This window comes from Manis pentadactyla, chromosome 1 (assembly GCF_030020395.1).
Source record: "Manis pentadactyla isolate mManPen7 chromosome 1, mManPen7.hap1, whole genome shotgun sequence".
Taxonomy (NCBI): domain Eukaryota; kingdom Metazoa; phylum Chordata; class Mammalia; order Pholidota; family Manidae; genus Manis; species Manis pentadactyla.
The window spans coordinates 119,246,640-119,262,927 of record NC_080019.1 but is presented as its reverse complement, the minus strand read 5'-3'; positions in this window follow the sequence as shown (position 1 = coordinate 119,262,927).

The following is a 16,288-nucleotide window of genomic DNA, read 5'->3' as shown; positions in this document are numbered from 1 at the left end:
TTTTAGTAGTTTTGCCCTGATTTGTCTAAGCATGGTCTTGTTTGTACTTATCCTGACTGAGGTATATAGAGCTTTTTGAATCTGTGAATTAATTTTCTCAGTTTTGAGAAGGACTTTTTTTTTCTGTATATGTTTCATCTGTTGGGTTATTTGTAATGGATTTTTTTTTTCCTCTCTTCATTATTTTATCTTATTCCTGGCTTAACTAATAATTTCGGATTGAATGCTTAACATTGTGTATAAAAATTACTGCATCTCTGTGTATTTCTTTTTTCTTCTGAAGGTTATTTTATTTTGGCCTACAGATATATCAGAGATCATCTAGATATCATCTATACATCATATAGATCATCTCAGTTCTGATAATTCGAAGTTCATTTTCAATTTTCATAAGGATTGGTCTATCTCGTTTCCCCTTACTGCTAACCAAGCCACTTGAGTAATGTTATCCATTAGTTCTCTTTTTCTATTTGTTGCCAGAAAGATAATGTTAATTTCAATGTTCAAGTGTAATAATTATATTGGCCTTGCTTTGTATTTTTATTTCTTATTCCTATAACAAATATTTCTTTTATTTGTAATTTAATTGTCTTATTTACCAGTGTCTATTATTGTAAAGGTTTTCAAATACTCTTAAGAATTAATTCACTCATTTATTATCAGCTGTTTAGGGCACAAGTTGGGGATGGGCTCTAAGTAGGACTACAAGGATGAGTTCCACATTTCCTGACATAAAAGGACTTATGACCTAATAATAGGAAAAAAACAAAAAGATGACTGGAGTGGAGAGTGTGGGAAGACTATGTAACAGGGCATAAACCATGTGCTATGGGAATGCAAAGGAATAATATGGCTCACCTAGAATGAGGAGGGTTTGAGTGGACACTTGAAGAATGAGAAGGATTACCACGAGAGGGCCATCACTTCAGGTTAAGTTTCTAACCTGAAAAAAAGTATAAGAGAAAAATAAGATATTTAAGAGAAGAGTCTGGTGAAAGATGGGATGAATAAAAGTGGGGGATATTGTTATGGGAATGAGCCGGCAATGGGTGAGACTGATTAAAAATTCATTTCTGAGATTATTTAGCCAGTGATTCTGTTGCTAGAAATAAGACCAAATGTTATTCTCTGGTGATTTTAAGATTTATGCTTGTTCTTTAATTATCTGTGTTTACTAAGTAAAAAATAAGAAACAATTCCTGCCTCCAGGACTAAGAGTAACCAAGGAAAGAGAAACACACCTGCCTTTTTGGTCACCAATACTAATATTTTACTTTCTTGGGTCCTGAATGGAAAGCTGAAACATGAGTTGGAACAGAATGCAGGCTGCTCGAGGGTGATGATTCAGGATGACTGTTAAACTTGCAGAACTGAATGTGGGTGGTTTTGTTGTGTAATCTGCTTCCTTCATCTTTCTGGCTTTAATGAACTGCTTTGACTGTCTCTTTTCATGTATGCCTGTTAGATGTAGGACATGCATAGAGTTTCTTAATGGAAACTCATCAAATTTAAAGTCATTATTGAAAAATTGTTTGTCTTAGGTTAAAAAGTCCTCTTTAGCTAAGGAAGAAAATTAAAGAAGAAAGGAAGAAAGAAAGAAAAAGAAAGAAAGAAAGAAGAAAGAAAGAAAGAAAGAAAGAAAGAAAGAAAGAAAGAAAGAAAGAAAGAAAGAAAGAAAGAAAGAAAGAAAGAAAGAAAGAAAGAAAGAAGGAAGAAGGAAGGAAGGAAGGAAGGAAGGAAGGAAGGAAGGAAGGAAGGAAGGAAGGAAGGAAGGAAGGAAGGAAAGGACAATACTAGTAATTAAAACCAGGCTAAGCAGTTTTTATTATTTTACAAACTTAAAGTGCAGAGAATAAAACATCTTGGTCAAATTTGTTTCCACTCCAAGTGAATCTCACATCTGGAACTTAACGTGTATAGTTAGGATTCACATGCAGTATTGGAGAGCAAATTTGGATATAAAGTACAAAAAACAATTGATTATATAGTAATTATATCACAGATAGAATATTTTGCTTACCATGTTGAAAAACAAGAAAAACCAAGTACTTTCCCAAGCATCACTTCTACTGTGTCTAAATATTTCAGCCAACGTTCCATCAGCAAACATTTATAAAGCATCTACTATATGCCAGCCTCCCTGCTGGCCTCCAGAGAGAGTGATGAGCAAAATACAGGCATAATTACTGATCTGTTGGAGGTGAGTCTGGTAAGGATCACTAGCTAGTTGTTGAATAATCATGCATATGAACAAATAATTCCATATGTAAGAAAAATACTCTGAAATAAGAAACACAGTTCTATGAAAGCCAATAATAAAGGGACTGCAAAAAAACACCCCTACCCTTTGTGAACCTCAGGAGTAGATATCACACAGGCAGTGAGTGCCATGAGCTGCTCAGTGCTGTGAACAGAGCAGGAGGCAGAGTTAGAGAGTCTTGTTCTCAAGACAGACTTTTCCATCATGTCCTACAAGGCTAGATGTTCCCAAGAGGTTCCAAAGGTTAGTTCTGTCCTTCTCCTACCTTGACCAGCACCTTCACCAGTCCTTTGCTTTCCTTTAGTCCATCTCTGACTTCTGGCCAGAGAAACATGTCTAAAGATCAGTTCCTGGAGTGCCTCACCCCTCCCAACACCTGTCCCAACTCCCTTGGATACTAAGGATTAAGACAAACTTCTGAAGTTTCTCCTTTACAGGTTGCATTTTTCTGCTTCATATTCATACAAAATTGGAAGTCCAAGCAGACAGTGCCTTCCATCTTACCAGCCTTCCACCAGTCTTACCAGATTTGCCATTCATTGCTCTTCTCCACCCCTAGACACCCTAAGATCCAGCCTCAGTTACTATTTTGTAACAGAATCATTGACTTCCCTGAAATAGGCATGTGTTATTTCCTTTTTCTGGGAAGGATTCCCTCCCTTTTTGCCTGGAAAGTCCCTACTTATCCCATAATATCCAGGGCAAGTGTGACCTCCTCACTGCAGCTTTCTCCTACCCCCTAGGGCAGTTAGTCACTTCTTTCTTGGTGCTTCCTCAGCACTTTGTAGCAGTTATACCTCTCCTCACATTATACTGCAACTATTTGTCTTTGTGTTATTTCATAAATTACAGTGTGGACTTTCTGAGGGTGATGACTAGGTCTGATGCATGTCCCTCATTTTTCTTTGGAACCTTTTCCAGGTGGGTACCTAATACCATGTTTCGCATACACTAGTACATGATTGTGAAAGGAGTGATGTCTGTCTGTGTTTTTGTTTTTTAATTTATCACTAAATGATGGTGTGTCTGAAAGCCTACTGGTATGAATGAAATCAAGAGGTCGGGCAGTGTTTAAGGCCAAAACTTTGAGGTCCAAGTTAGAAAGCCCTATGATACACAGGACTAAGAGTGGTCACTAGCTCATATGAAAACTGTGTATATTATACAATGTTGTCCTTTACTTCAGATTCTTTACTTCTTTCTATTGGGATATTGTCATTATTTACTGATTTTGTTAGAAAAAAACATTTTTTCCAGCTCTCTGTAGTTGTGGGCACACATATGCCGTTGTATGGTCTCTATAATAAATTGTGGTAACAAATATACACATATGTGATACCTATAGTAAAAGCCACAGCTTTGGATGTTCAACCTGAGTAACTACATGCAGTGGGCTTTTGGAAAGGGAGTATGTGCTCTACTATAAACAACACCAGATTCCAGTTTTAATAAAATAAAATAAAATAAAGTTATAAGTTGATCTTCAAATGGACATCATGATTTGTATCATGATTCATAACAAAGGCCTAGAGCATATCTCGAATATGGAGGCAGTTATGTGAGCTTTAGGAAATAGGAAAGAATGAGGGACTGCAAAAGGGAAACTGGTTTCTTCTTCATCTGAATGTCTAGGACACATTTTCTCTTCTTTGTTTACAGTTTAACCCATCTATACTTTGAGTCTTTGGATTAGTTTATTCATTCTATTTTTCTCACGCGGAATCTTCTAGGGCTTAGTGGTACTGTTGGACTTCATTTTAAGCCAGCAAATTATCTCTGGTATTGGTATCCAACAAGACTAATGGATAGGGGTAAGAGGAAAAAGTCTAAACTGACTCCAAAACTGATGGATTTGGTGGAAGAGAAGAAGAAGTTTGTGTAACTTACTGAAACAATTGTGGTAGGATAATATTTTATATCCATGACCATTATTTTTCTTGGCAATTTATCTACATGTCTCCACACACCTGCTTAATCAAAACAATAGTTGTTCTAGTGTTGTTGACTTCAGATAGATAAGTTTCTTAAGTCTAGATAAGAGACAAAATATCTGAAAGGAGACGAGAGTTGGCTTCCTACAGACCCCAGAAGTTTTCAGCATCAGAGAGGAAGTGTACATGACCATTCAGAGCTCCTGCCCTCACTGCGGCCTCTTCCCACAGCACCACTCCTCAGATCTTTCTGTGGCTCACCTATGCAACTCATTCAGGCCTCTGCTCAGTTGTTCTTCCCAGAGATGCTTTCCTTGGGCACAATACCTAATTATAATCTCTATCTCCCACCCCACCCTTCTTCTTTATTTTTGCTTTGCTTCAGTTTTCCCTATTGTACTTGTCAGTAACTGACATTGTATTAATTGCTTATTTGTGTGTTTATTATTTATTTATCTTACTAGAATGTAAGCTGAGTGTGAGGGCATGGTCTTTGTCTAACACCTCTGTAATTCCTGGCCTAGAAGAGGTTCTGACACCCCATAGGTGCTTGATGAATATTTGTTGTATAAATGAGTACATAAATTAAGAATGATATCATCATTTCTATCATTATAATTACTAATATCCAGTATTTATTAAGAGTTTACCCTTGTGCCAGGACTAGTTATTGAAGGTTCTACTTGGTTACTTCATTTATTCCTTGTAACTACTTCCTTGCTCCCTGAGTCACAAAGGTGAAGTGACTTCTGTAAAATTACTCAGCTAGAAAAATGGATGAAACAACGTTTAAATCTGGGATGGTTAAGCTACAGTGGTTTTGCTGTATACAGAAAAGCTGTATACAGAAAAGCACTGGCATCGTGCCTGCAGGTTAGTCAATGATCCCTTGAACACAGATCTCCAGGTCAAAAGGAAACTGGAGAATGTAGCTGGTAGTATGCCTTTGGGTTAAGGTCTAGGTACCCCCAGAATAATTTTGCTTTTTGCTTGTAGATTTAAAAAAAAAAACTTTTTCTTAAATTTGTGTCCAGGCTTTGGTATATTTGATTTCCAACAGCCTGAAATTGTGGCTATTTTTGGAGGATTGCCCTTGTGTCACAGGAACCTTTTACTGGAACACACAGAGAGCTGGAAGTGCCTAGGAGTTTTAAATGTCTTGGAGAACGCTTTACCAATGACAAGTATGGGATTGCGAACCTCAAAGTCCCCGCTTCAGATGGGGATCTCTTTGAGGCAACCTGACATTCCATAATTCACCCTCAAGCTGCAGCCGTTCTATCCAGGACTTTGCCTAATACTGTACCCTTGCCTGTTTGGTGTTCTACACCTCCCTGTCCTGCTTTCCCCACTTACTATTTTCCCTTGGGGCACTTTGTCAATAAATCACTTGTACATTATGAACTTTTGTTTCTGGGCCTAACAGTAGGGAATCTACCTAAGATAGTGAGTCACTCAGTTCCCTTTCAGGACAAATGAGACTACTCTGGCCACACCTCAATTGCCTTTCAGTAGGCATTCATGCCTTTCTCTCCATTCACATTCTTCCAAGATTTGCAAATGTAAGATTCTTATTCACTGGAGCCAAGTGCTAGGAAGAAATAACATTTCATAGCAAAATCACTTTGGGCATGTATAAATCCTAGTTCTTTGTTTCACAGAACTCAAGCACAGATTTGACCTGACTCAATTCCTCCTCACATTCCTGGCTGGTAGACAAGGGCAAGGAGGAAGGAGGAGCTGAGTCACTAAGGCTTAATTCACTTGCTTGTTCCTTGGCTCCTAGAGCTTGCTTTAATTGAAGCTTTCAGTGGGATTAATTTTCTTGCATAAAAGCATTGTGGGTCTCCTTTCAGTTGGGCCTTTGGCTGTGCTGGAACAACATGAATACTTAAGACCTTTGAAGAAAGCAGAAGAAGGCAGGTATTTTCTAGCTCTGATGGGACTGTTTTTCTAATTGGGCCCACAGAAGTCACCTTGCCTTGAGTCATATCTGTCTCTGCAATAGAAACCTAGAAACAGCTGTGTATGGATGCAGTGGTGCAAACTAACTCCATCAGATAACTGGGTCAGGCCCTGTCCCCTGAAGCATGGGGGTGGTTCTCAAACACCAGGGAAGTTTAGGAGGGAACAGACTTTCCTCTTAACCACATAAAAGGAGCAGTGAGGTTGCCCTCACCTCATCTCCTAGGGAATAATTCCCATTCTTGACATCTTGAACTGTTGCTTGGCTCAAACCAAACTAGAGCATGCTTTGCACAAGAAAATCAGAGAAACAGTTAGGAATGTTATTACAAGAGAAATATGGGAAGAATGTTGTAGTGGACATGAAGCCAACACCTGAGAAGTCAATCCAGATTGATCATGGACTACTTGTATGACCTCAGGATACTAACTCAAATATCCTAGGCAACATTGACCCCATCTGTAGAATGAGGTTGTCCCCGTAAGCTCACCATTGCCACTGCTCTATGATTTTGTCATTCTCTCAGTAGTATCCAGTGCTTCTATGGACACTGAATGAGTCCTTCATCATTTAGATTTACTACAGCATAGCAGGCCCTTCCCCATATGGCATTCATTCCAACACATTAGCGCTTTCCTGCTTCCCACTCCTTATCTTGGAAAGTGTAAAAACTGCAAGTTATTCCAGGGGAACTGAGCAATTATCTGAATGTTCTGAAGGATAGCTAACCCCACTAGCAATTTTTAATTGATTAACTAAGCTATAAAGAACCAGGAAAACAGACTTTTTCTAAAATTCTGTAATCCTGTCAGAGGAAAAAACCCTTAAGTAGATGTAGTGATCTCTCATTCCTGTTCCCACTTTTATCCCTAGCTTAATGAAGCCACCTATTGACTGCCTCTCATATTTTCATGCCGATATGGCTTTGCCTGTGATGTTTATCACACAGGGTAATCCAAATGCTGCTGCTTCTCTGATTTTGCCTCAGATCTCTTTAATCAAAAGCATCTCTTCTTCCTCTAGACTCTCCCAAGTGGTTCATGCCATAATCCCACTGTGAAAGGCCTTACAGATATTTGTTTATGCTTCTGTATCTTCCATACCCTCTCCCCAAACTCTAGACTACATGTACCTAAAGGACAAAGACCAGGTCTTATGCATATCCATCTTGCTCCTAAATATACTTCATAGAGCTTAGAACACATTGAAATTTAGGGACTTCAGAGTTCAGTAGCATTGGCACGTGTTTTATTCAACAATTGTAAAAGAGGCAGCAAGATGCAAAGGAAAAAACAAAGACTTTGGACTCAGAAAAGTAATGTTTCAATCCTAGTCCTTCAACTTACTCTCTGTATGGCCTTGGTCAAGTTTCAAATAGTCAAAGCTCTGCTTTTTCATCTGGAACATGGCAATGCCATCATGTAACATACAGGATTGTATCTTAATAAACAGTAGCAACTGTTAGGATTGGATTTATGATTACTTGTTTCTGTGAAATGTATCTATCTGCACTATGGAAAATTACATAAAAATGGATTGGACCTAAATTTGTGATACAGATTGCTTTTAGCCTAATGTAATGGTGGGAGTGACAAGGAAAGATGTATAAGCCTGTTGATGGGAGATAAAGGGGACTTTGTAGAATGTTTGATCCATAAACACAAACACACAGGTTTGTAGTAAATATGGAAACATGCTAACAATCATGATTTCTGGGCATAGGTACATGGGCATGTATCAGATTATTTTTTTAAACTTTCTATATTTTTAAAAGTACAAAATCTATGTATACTAGAAAAATCTCCATATACATCATAGGGCTTTAAGGTATTCCTTGTTGGCACTCTCTTATCCTCAGTAGGAAGTATTTATCTGGCAAGCCAATAGCCAATCAAGGCGAAGCTTGAGTACATGTTAGTGGAGCTTCAGAATGCAGGAGAAAACACAGATGCAGATGGGAAGAGCAGGTTAGATCTCTAATTCAAGTGATTATTTTTTAAAAATTATCAAATTTATACATTTCTACATTATTATTATTATTAATCCAGCTAAGAATTGGGAGTCACCCCATTGTCACAGCTCTTTCCCTTCTATAACAGATAAGAGCTGAAGAGTTGATGCTTCATTTACTGTGACTGAAAAGGAAACCATCAAGGAAAAATTATGAAGATAATATATAATATATATATTACTTAATAAAATATATATAATATTTATGAAGATAAATTTTGGCTATGCCATCCAGTTATCTCTCTATCTTTTTACTTCCTTACACTGAAAGACACTCAGAGAAAGAAAAACATATTACCTGTTTTTCCTGTTTGCACAGCATTTGTTATAACTTAAAAACAATCTATCAAATCTTTATTTTATACTTAGTATGTTTTAAGCATCTTATCTAGGAGTTAGGATAAAATATTGAATATTAAATGGCCACTGTGCCATTTCAACTTTCAGGAGATACAGGGCCACTAAATAAAAAACACAGAGCATATTGTTGTGACATCCATAAAGGCATGGATTATATTCAGACTATTTAATAATCCATACAGAATGGGCACAGAACAGTCAGAACACACACACTGACCAATCAGAATGGGTGCCTGTCCTAAAGAATTAATATTTAGGGTTCTGAAGCAAGAATGATCTTTCCTGTGTTAAGGAGCACCTGGGTTTTTTCAAAAGGCATTTTTGACAGATTGGTAATTGGAAATGTTATACTTGTCTTGTTTTCTTTTCCATTTTTTTTTCCCCAGAGGGGAAAGAAAGTGTTGTTCATGTTCTATAAAACAGTAATTCAAATGCTCTTTAGCACTCAGAAACAAACTCTTTCTCCCCCCCCCACACACAAAAAGATGAGACTGGGTGGCAGAGGTCATCCATACTGTATCATGGAAACAGAAATACAACAAACAGCAGAGTCATTCCCATAGTGGAGAATTAAGGAAGCTTTGTTGTGAAGGTGATGTTTGAGTTAATTTTTGAAAGATGGGTAACTGTGAAAGATGTATTGGGATGGATAAGGGTGGGAAAGGCATGATAGGAAGGGATAGTGCATGGAAAATACCTATAATTGTTGCACAAATCTTTTCTTTTTATTCCAGTAATTCCCACAGCTTTTCCCTAAATAGTTTTAATTACCATGGCCTTGTAAGTTTAACTATGTAATATCAGTATATAAAGTCCTTGTTGTCTTCCTCAAACAGTGGGCTGCCTCATGTAGAATTACATGTTTCTAGAATACTAATGACAGAAGGAAACTTAGAGCTCTTGTACTCTCTTAAAGATGGGAAAGACCGAGACATAGACATTGTCCAGGGATTCATGAGTAAACAGCAGAGCCCAGGCTCCGGAATGTCCAGTCGGTGTCACTCCCATTCCTTGTTGTGCAGCTCCTCTCTTCCTATACTATTATCTCTTCATTGTCCCAGATTTAGATTCCTTGATGCCTGTGACCATGAAAGGGAAGGGTTTTTCTCAGAGAAAGGCATTGTACAAAACTTTGATACAGATATGGAGCCTGAATAGAAGAGGTGCCCAGGATTCATCTTTGACAGAGATAGAGCAGTCTTCTCATTAAAAAGAAATAATAAAATAAAATTGACATTAAAAGACCATTAACTATGCCTTAGGATTCAAAAAATGCTTTGCAGATATTAACTCATGTAGTCTCACAACAAAGTTACAAAGTACCACAACTATCTCTATCTTATAAATGAGGAAAACTAGCAGAGAGAAGTTGAGTAACTTTTCCAAGGTCACCAGCTGGTGAGTGGTAGAGTGGGAGTATAAGAAGTCAGGCTTCAGAGCTTAAGCTCTCATTTGCCTTTTCATTCAATACATATTTCCTATACACAGTCTTCAGTGCAAAACACCAATTTTCCTATAGTGTGAGAGTTGGGATATGAAATCATTAGGTCTAAGCATTCTCTGGCTTCAGGACATTTTGCAGCTGGGAAGGACATTTGCTCAGTCCCTCTAAGGGGGGGCCAGGCATAAAGCAACAATGATGTCTTTCTTGGGTTGAAGAGCAACTAAGTTTTACAAAAGGAATTTTTGATAGGCAATGGACTTGGCTCTTTTTTCCCTTAAAAAACAATCTGTGTAGTCAGAGAAACTGTTAACCCTTAATTCAGGAACCACAGTGAACATTCTTTTTTGATTCAAATAGCAAATAAAAAAACCAAAAAAGATCAAATCAGGTGGCAGAGGCAGGGTGATGTGATTTGCTCTGCACCAAAAGCATAAAAGCCTTTATTGGTTCCAATGCCCCTATTGTTTGATTTCCAGAGAGTGCTTCAGGCCAGGGCTATTTGTGTCTAAACAAAAGCATGGGGGAGGGGAAAAAGTAAAGCAAGGAGAGAAGGAGAGAAAGTTCCACTTGTAAAAAGTATGCAGAAGTATTCATTGCCAAGTTCTATGAAGAAAGAGCAACAAAAAATAACAAAAACACGAACAAAGAAAAGAGACTGTGGCATGAAAAAGAGACCTCTTCCAAGTAGAGTTGGGTCTTGCTACACTAACAGTGGAAAGAGAGGGGTGGGACCAGTCAGCTCCTCCTTGCTACTTGGCTATTTGGATGCCGCCCTTCTGGGAGATATGATGGGCGGTCCTATTTCCTGCCTAGACCTCAGTCTCCTACCCCATAATATGAAGATCTTAGACTAGATGATTCCTAGATTCCTTTTCGTCTACAGTTCTAAGATCATAGTACTGTGTCTTTCTCAAACCTGAGTTTAGCACAGTGCCTTGGCACAGGCCAGAAAGTACCAAGGAAAGCTGAGCAACCCCTTGGAGAGGAAGCACAAAGGGAAGCCTCATATGACGAAAGCCACATGCCACCTCTGGGCAGACTTGTGCTGAGCTCAGGCTGTCCTGTCAGATTCTCACACATGTCCAAAGTTCACCACCTCTGGTTTCCTCACCGTGAATGCACCCAATCCATTCATCATGAGGAGGAGAGCCTGGCGTCACACAGGAGTGCCACAGAAATAACTGGAGTGCAGTTCATAAGAAAACAGTCTTTTCCTCAGGGAAGGAAAAAACGCATTATAGGGGGAGCTCTTTTCCTCAGGGAAGCTCTTTTCCTCAGGGAAGGAAAAAACGCATTATAATCATGGAAGAGAGGCAGACAGTCACCACTCCTGCCACCCTCAGCAAGGGAGTTCAAAGCATTACGGAGGCTGTGGTGATGAGCAAGGCTGTGGTATTGTACCTCAGGACTAGAAGTAATGAGGCTGAAGAGATGAAAGACAGAGAGCAGAGGCAGCAAAGCTACATTCTCATGAATAGGATATTATGTAAGGGAAGAAGAAAGGCAGTATCTGTGAAGACAGAACTCCCATTGATTGCCAAATCCTCACTGACTTCTAGCCAGCCATGAGACAATATGATGCCATCTGCTATGCACTGGTGAGACTACACTTCAACGTGACTTCCTCCCCTGTGTGTGACTCTTGAAGGTATCACAGGTCTGAGGGGTGGCGTCAATAAGAATGAGGTGGCAGGCCACTCCCTCCAAGGAATGGCTTGAAACTTCTGGCAAAGTACAAAGGTCCCTGGCCCTACCTAGCAGAGAAGGAATTCCACTTGCCTAGGAACATCAAGTTGGAGTGCAGAAAGGAATATGATGTGGATGTCTTCAGTAGAGAGAAGGAAGAGAAACAGACAAGGAAATGGGAATGTTCCAAAGACAACTATTCACATCATTTTGCTAAGGCTGTGTTGCTTATGAATAAACCACTTAAGATGAACCACCTTAGTCTGAAAACAGCAAAAGGCAAGGGAAAAGGACATTGAGATGCCCTGTTTCAAAAATAATAAAAAGAAACACACACGCACACACACACACACATAACTTTCTTGTGGCCTGAGAATCATTTTGAACACCATTTCTTAGGGTTGCTCCTGCCTCAGTGAGATTCACAAAAGTGAAATTCCTAAAACATTCTTTTACAACCTTTCTGTTGGATATTTATGAATACCAGAATTTGTTCTATTATACCAAACATGCTGGTACCTTGATGACATGGTAATTCCAGAGTCTTTGAGAACAAACATTTTGGACATAACCATAATGCATTTGGCTGGAGGCCCTGCGGAGTGACACAGCACAATTCCTGTTCATTTCACAGCCCAGAATCTGACAAAGGGCTGATCTTTGTGCTCTTTCTGCTTTTCATTCTCACTTAAAATACTGGCTCTTCTGTATCCTAGGTGTTGAGAGTACTTCCAAGGGCTTTCTCTAACTTTGACTCATTAAAGGAGCCATTGGTAAATTGGAGAAAAAAGGATACAACTGATGTGAACCTAGATTAAAAAATAGTAAGGCAGAATGTTCAACTTAAGGTAGTATCTTGAGTTTAGGAATATAAAACCATTAATCAAAGTCATATTTTCTTTTACAGATAAAATGTGGCATTCCCAAAATTACAGAGCAAATATCAGATGAGTTAAAGTGCCACAAAATTACTAATTTACTATCTGTTGTTCCCTATGCCAAGCTCTCTTTGCTAGAAATTTCTTCCTGCCTCTCCGTATTCTGTATCTAACTTTTACTCAAATTACAATATGCTGTACCTCCAAGGTCTGAGGCCTAGCCTTCTGATCAGAATTGCAAGAGAAGTTCACTTGCCAGTACTTGCCACCCACTTGGCACGTAGATTCTGGATTTGCGTGAGGAGTTACAAATCTTGTAACTTTAAAGTACATATGCAACATAGACTCTAAAAGTACCACTTTAAACTAACAAATTATTCTTTTCTGAAAAAAATATTGTATCAATACATATGTAAGTATTTATATACTTTTTGAGCTTTGAGACTATAATTTCTCTTAAAACTACAGCCTCATATCTATGTCAGCAGAGTTGTTTTATGCCATCCTTCAGCTCTCTCCTAAAGGATATTACTGAAATACTAACAAACTCATATTACAGATGCTGTAACCGAAGCACAGAGGATTAAATAACTGGCCTATCACCAGACTTCTTTCAGTCCAATATTCTTTCTGCTTTGCCTAAATGCATAATCATCACCAGGAGTCTGAAGCACGAGGAAAAAAGACAGTGTCAATCAAGTTCAGAAAAGTAATAATGGATACTAAGGCTTTTATGGGTACAAAGAGGATGCTGGGAAATCTATACCCAAGACTGGTGGTGTCCTATGTCCTAGTTTACCTAGTAGGAGAACTGTGGAGTATGAAAAAGAGAGTTGGAGAATGAACACCTCCTCCTGCCAGTCTGTGGGTGCCCTGACTCAAGATTAAGGGTACCTTCCTTGGGTCAGGAAGGTTCCAAAATGTACCCACCAGTCATGTACAGCCCTTTATGCCATACTTTTATTTTTCTATCAAGAGAGTCTTGTATACCAACTAGGATCCATGGATTTCTTTCCTAGGTAATCCTAAATGCACCCAAAAGCAGATACATGGTCCCTGGTTTTTAGAAGTCTTCTGCAAATTTTAGATAATTCAAGAATGTTTAATTGACATTAAGTCTTTGGTGTTGTATATGTTATTAATATTAGGTAAGTTATTCTAATAACATTGAAACAGGAAAAAGAAAGCCATTTCCCATTATCATCTGGGTCTAAATAATCCTTTTAAAACTGTTACAGTAATTTTAGGATTGAAATACAGAATAGTGAGATAACAAAAAAATCATCAGAAATTTTAATAAGAAGTATAGTAAATCAAATTTTTTGTTTTCATTATTTTATACATACACAAAATGAAATGCTATTAACTGCTCATGAACTATCATGCAGTCTGGGACATAACCAATTTGTAAAGTTGATTTCAAATACATCTCTGACACATTGCAGCTTATCATTACTTCTGATGTTCACTTTGTATCATCAAAATGCAATACTTGAAAAACACTGGAATTATTTGAAAGCTCATGATCTTGTTGAAGAGAGGATGATTATGTTCTTTGCACCAAAACTGCAAAATATTTTAATTTTTACATTTATAAACACTAATTAAAACGATCAATTCAGTGAGTTAAATTTCTACATCTATTTCTTTGAACTACTTTAGAGACATACTTACCTTCAGCATTTGTCCACTTGTGAAGCATATGAAGTAAATTCTGTACAAGAATCATTAGAACTAAAGAATACTGTCACATGTCTTTTTAGAAAAGTAGGATTGTCAGGTTCTTGAACCAGAATTTATACGGTAAAATTCTACTTGTTGAATAAAAGCTGTACAAGACTACCATATATCCTTTTTATCCTTAGAACTATTATTCTCAACCCCTGAGCCTTTTGAGAAACTTAATTTAGGATATCATTGAATGTAGACTCAATCTGAGAGTTAACTTAGAAAATGCATGTAACTGTCATCATTAGAGCCCAGATCTAGGCACAGTCTCTTTGTATTCATTTTCTGACAACAATTTTGAAACATCTTCCTCTGTCAATTGTATTCTCTTTGCCATTGTGGGGACAAAATGAAAAATTCTGAATTCTAATGGGAAACTAAAAGCAGACTACAAAGATAAATATCTCTTGTATTATTCTATTATTCTACATTAGTGCAACACAGTAAGAAAACTGGAAAATTATACAATAGTAAGTTAATTTCATCACCCTTCTAGGTTTCTTATTACATCATCTAGGCCAGTGTCCAATAGAATTATAATGAAAAACACATAATTTAAAATTTTCAAGTAGACATGTAAAATATAAAAAACAGGTAAAATTAATTTTAATAATAGATTTTATTTAATCCATATTAGCACATAATAAAAATAATTAATGAGCTCTTTTAAATTCTAAGTATCTGAAATCTAATGCGTATCTTGCACTTAACAGCACTTATCAATTTTCAGTAGCCACATATCAAGTGCTCAGTAGTCACATGCAGCTAGTGGCTACCATGTCAGACAGCACAGTTTGGACAATTCCACCAGTCTTCCTTTTTTCCTAAATGTTAGTCTTTTATGCTTTGGCTCATTGGAATTGATGACTGTTAAGTAGGGATCAAGTGATGCCTAGAATGGTAAGAAGAGAAAATGTCTTAAGATATGGAAAAACAAAATCACTAACTTTCCATAGTACATTTTAAATTTATAAAAGGGTGTCACAGACCTTATGATAATTGTTAAGAAATAAATTTTATTCTTTTTTAAAAAAAGTAGTTTTGGAACTCTTAAAGTTCAATAATAGAACAAGCTAAAAAATCGGCCCCAAACCTTACCAGTCAACTAAAATAAGCATAGGGAAGGACATTTCACATATGTCATCAGTGAACTGCAAATGAAAATGATGAGATACCACTACACATCTATTAGAATGGCCCAAATCCAGAGTGCTGGCAACACCAAATGCTCTGAAGGATGTGGAGCACTGGGAGCTCTCATTTATTGCGAATGGAGATGCAAAATGGTACAGCACTGAGAAGACAAATTTGGCAGTTTCTTATACAACATATTCATACCATACATTCCAGAAATTATGCTCCTTGGTATTTACCCAAAGAAGTTGAAAACTTAAGTCCACAAGAGAAGTTGCACATGGATGTTTATAGCAACTTTACTCATAATTGTCAAAATTTGGAAGCAGCCAAGGTACGCTTTAGTAGGTGAGGAACAAGTAAACTGGTGCATCCAGACAATGGATTATTATTCAATGCTAGAAAGAAATGAACAATTAAGCCATGAAAATATATGGAGGAAAGTTTAATGTGTATTACTAAGTGAAAGAAGTTCATCTGAAAAGACTACACACTGCATGAGTTTAGCTATATGACATTCTGGAGAAGGTAAAACAATGGAGACAGTAAAAGTGGTTACGAGGAGTTTTTGGGGAGAGAAGGATGAGTAGGTGGAGTACCAAAGAAGTTTAGAGCAGTGAGACTCCTGTATGATAATATAAGAGTGGATACATGCCATTATAAATTTAACGATATCAGTACTACATATTATCCACAATGTTTTTCTGTAAAATTATTTATTAATGCTTTTCCCACATACAACCAGGGTAATCTGTATCCCACCCTTGCAGTGCTGAGGAGGTCATTGCTGAACACTATGAGAAGGTCACTAAATTAGACCTTAGGTATACTTACAGTCAAGTACCTGTCCCAAAAACTCATTCTGATCACAACCAAATAGAGTATTAAAAC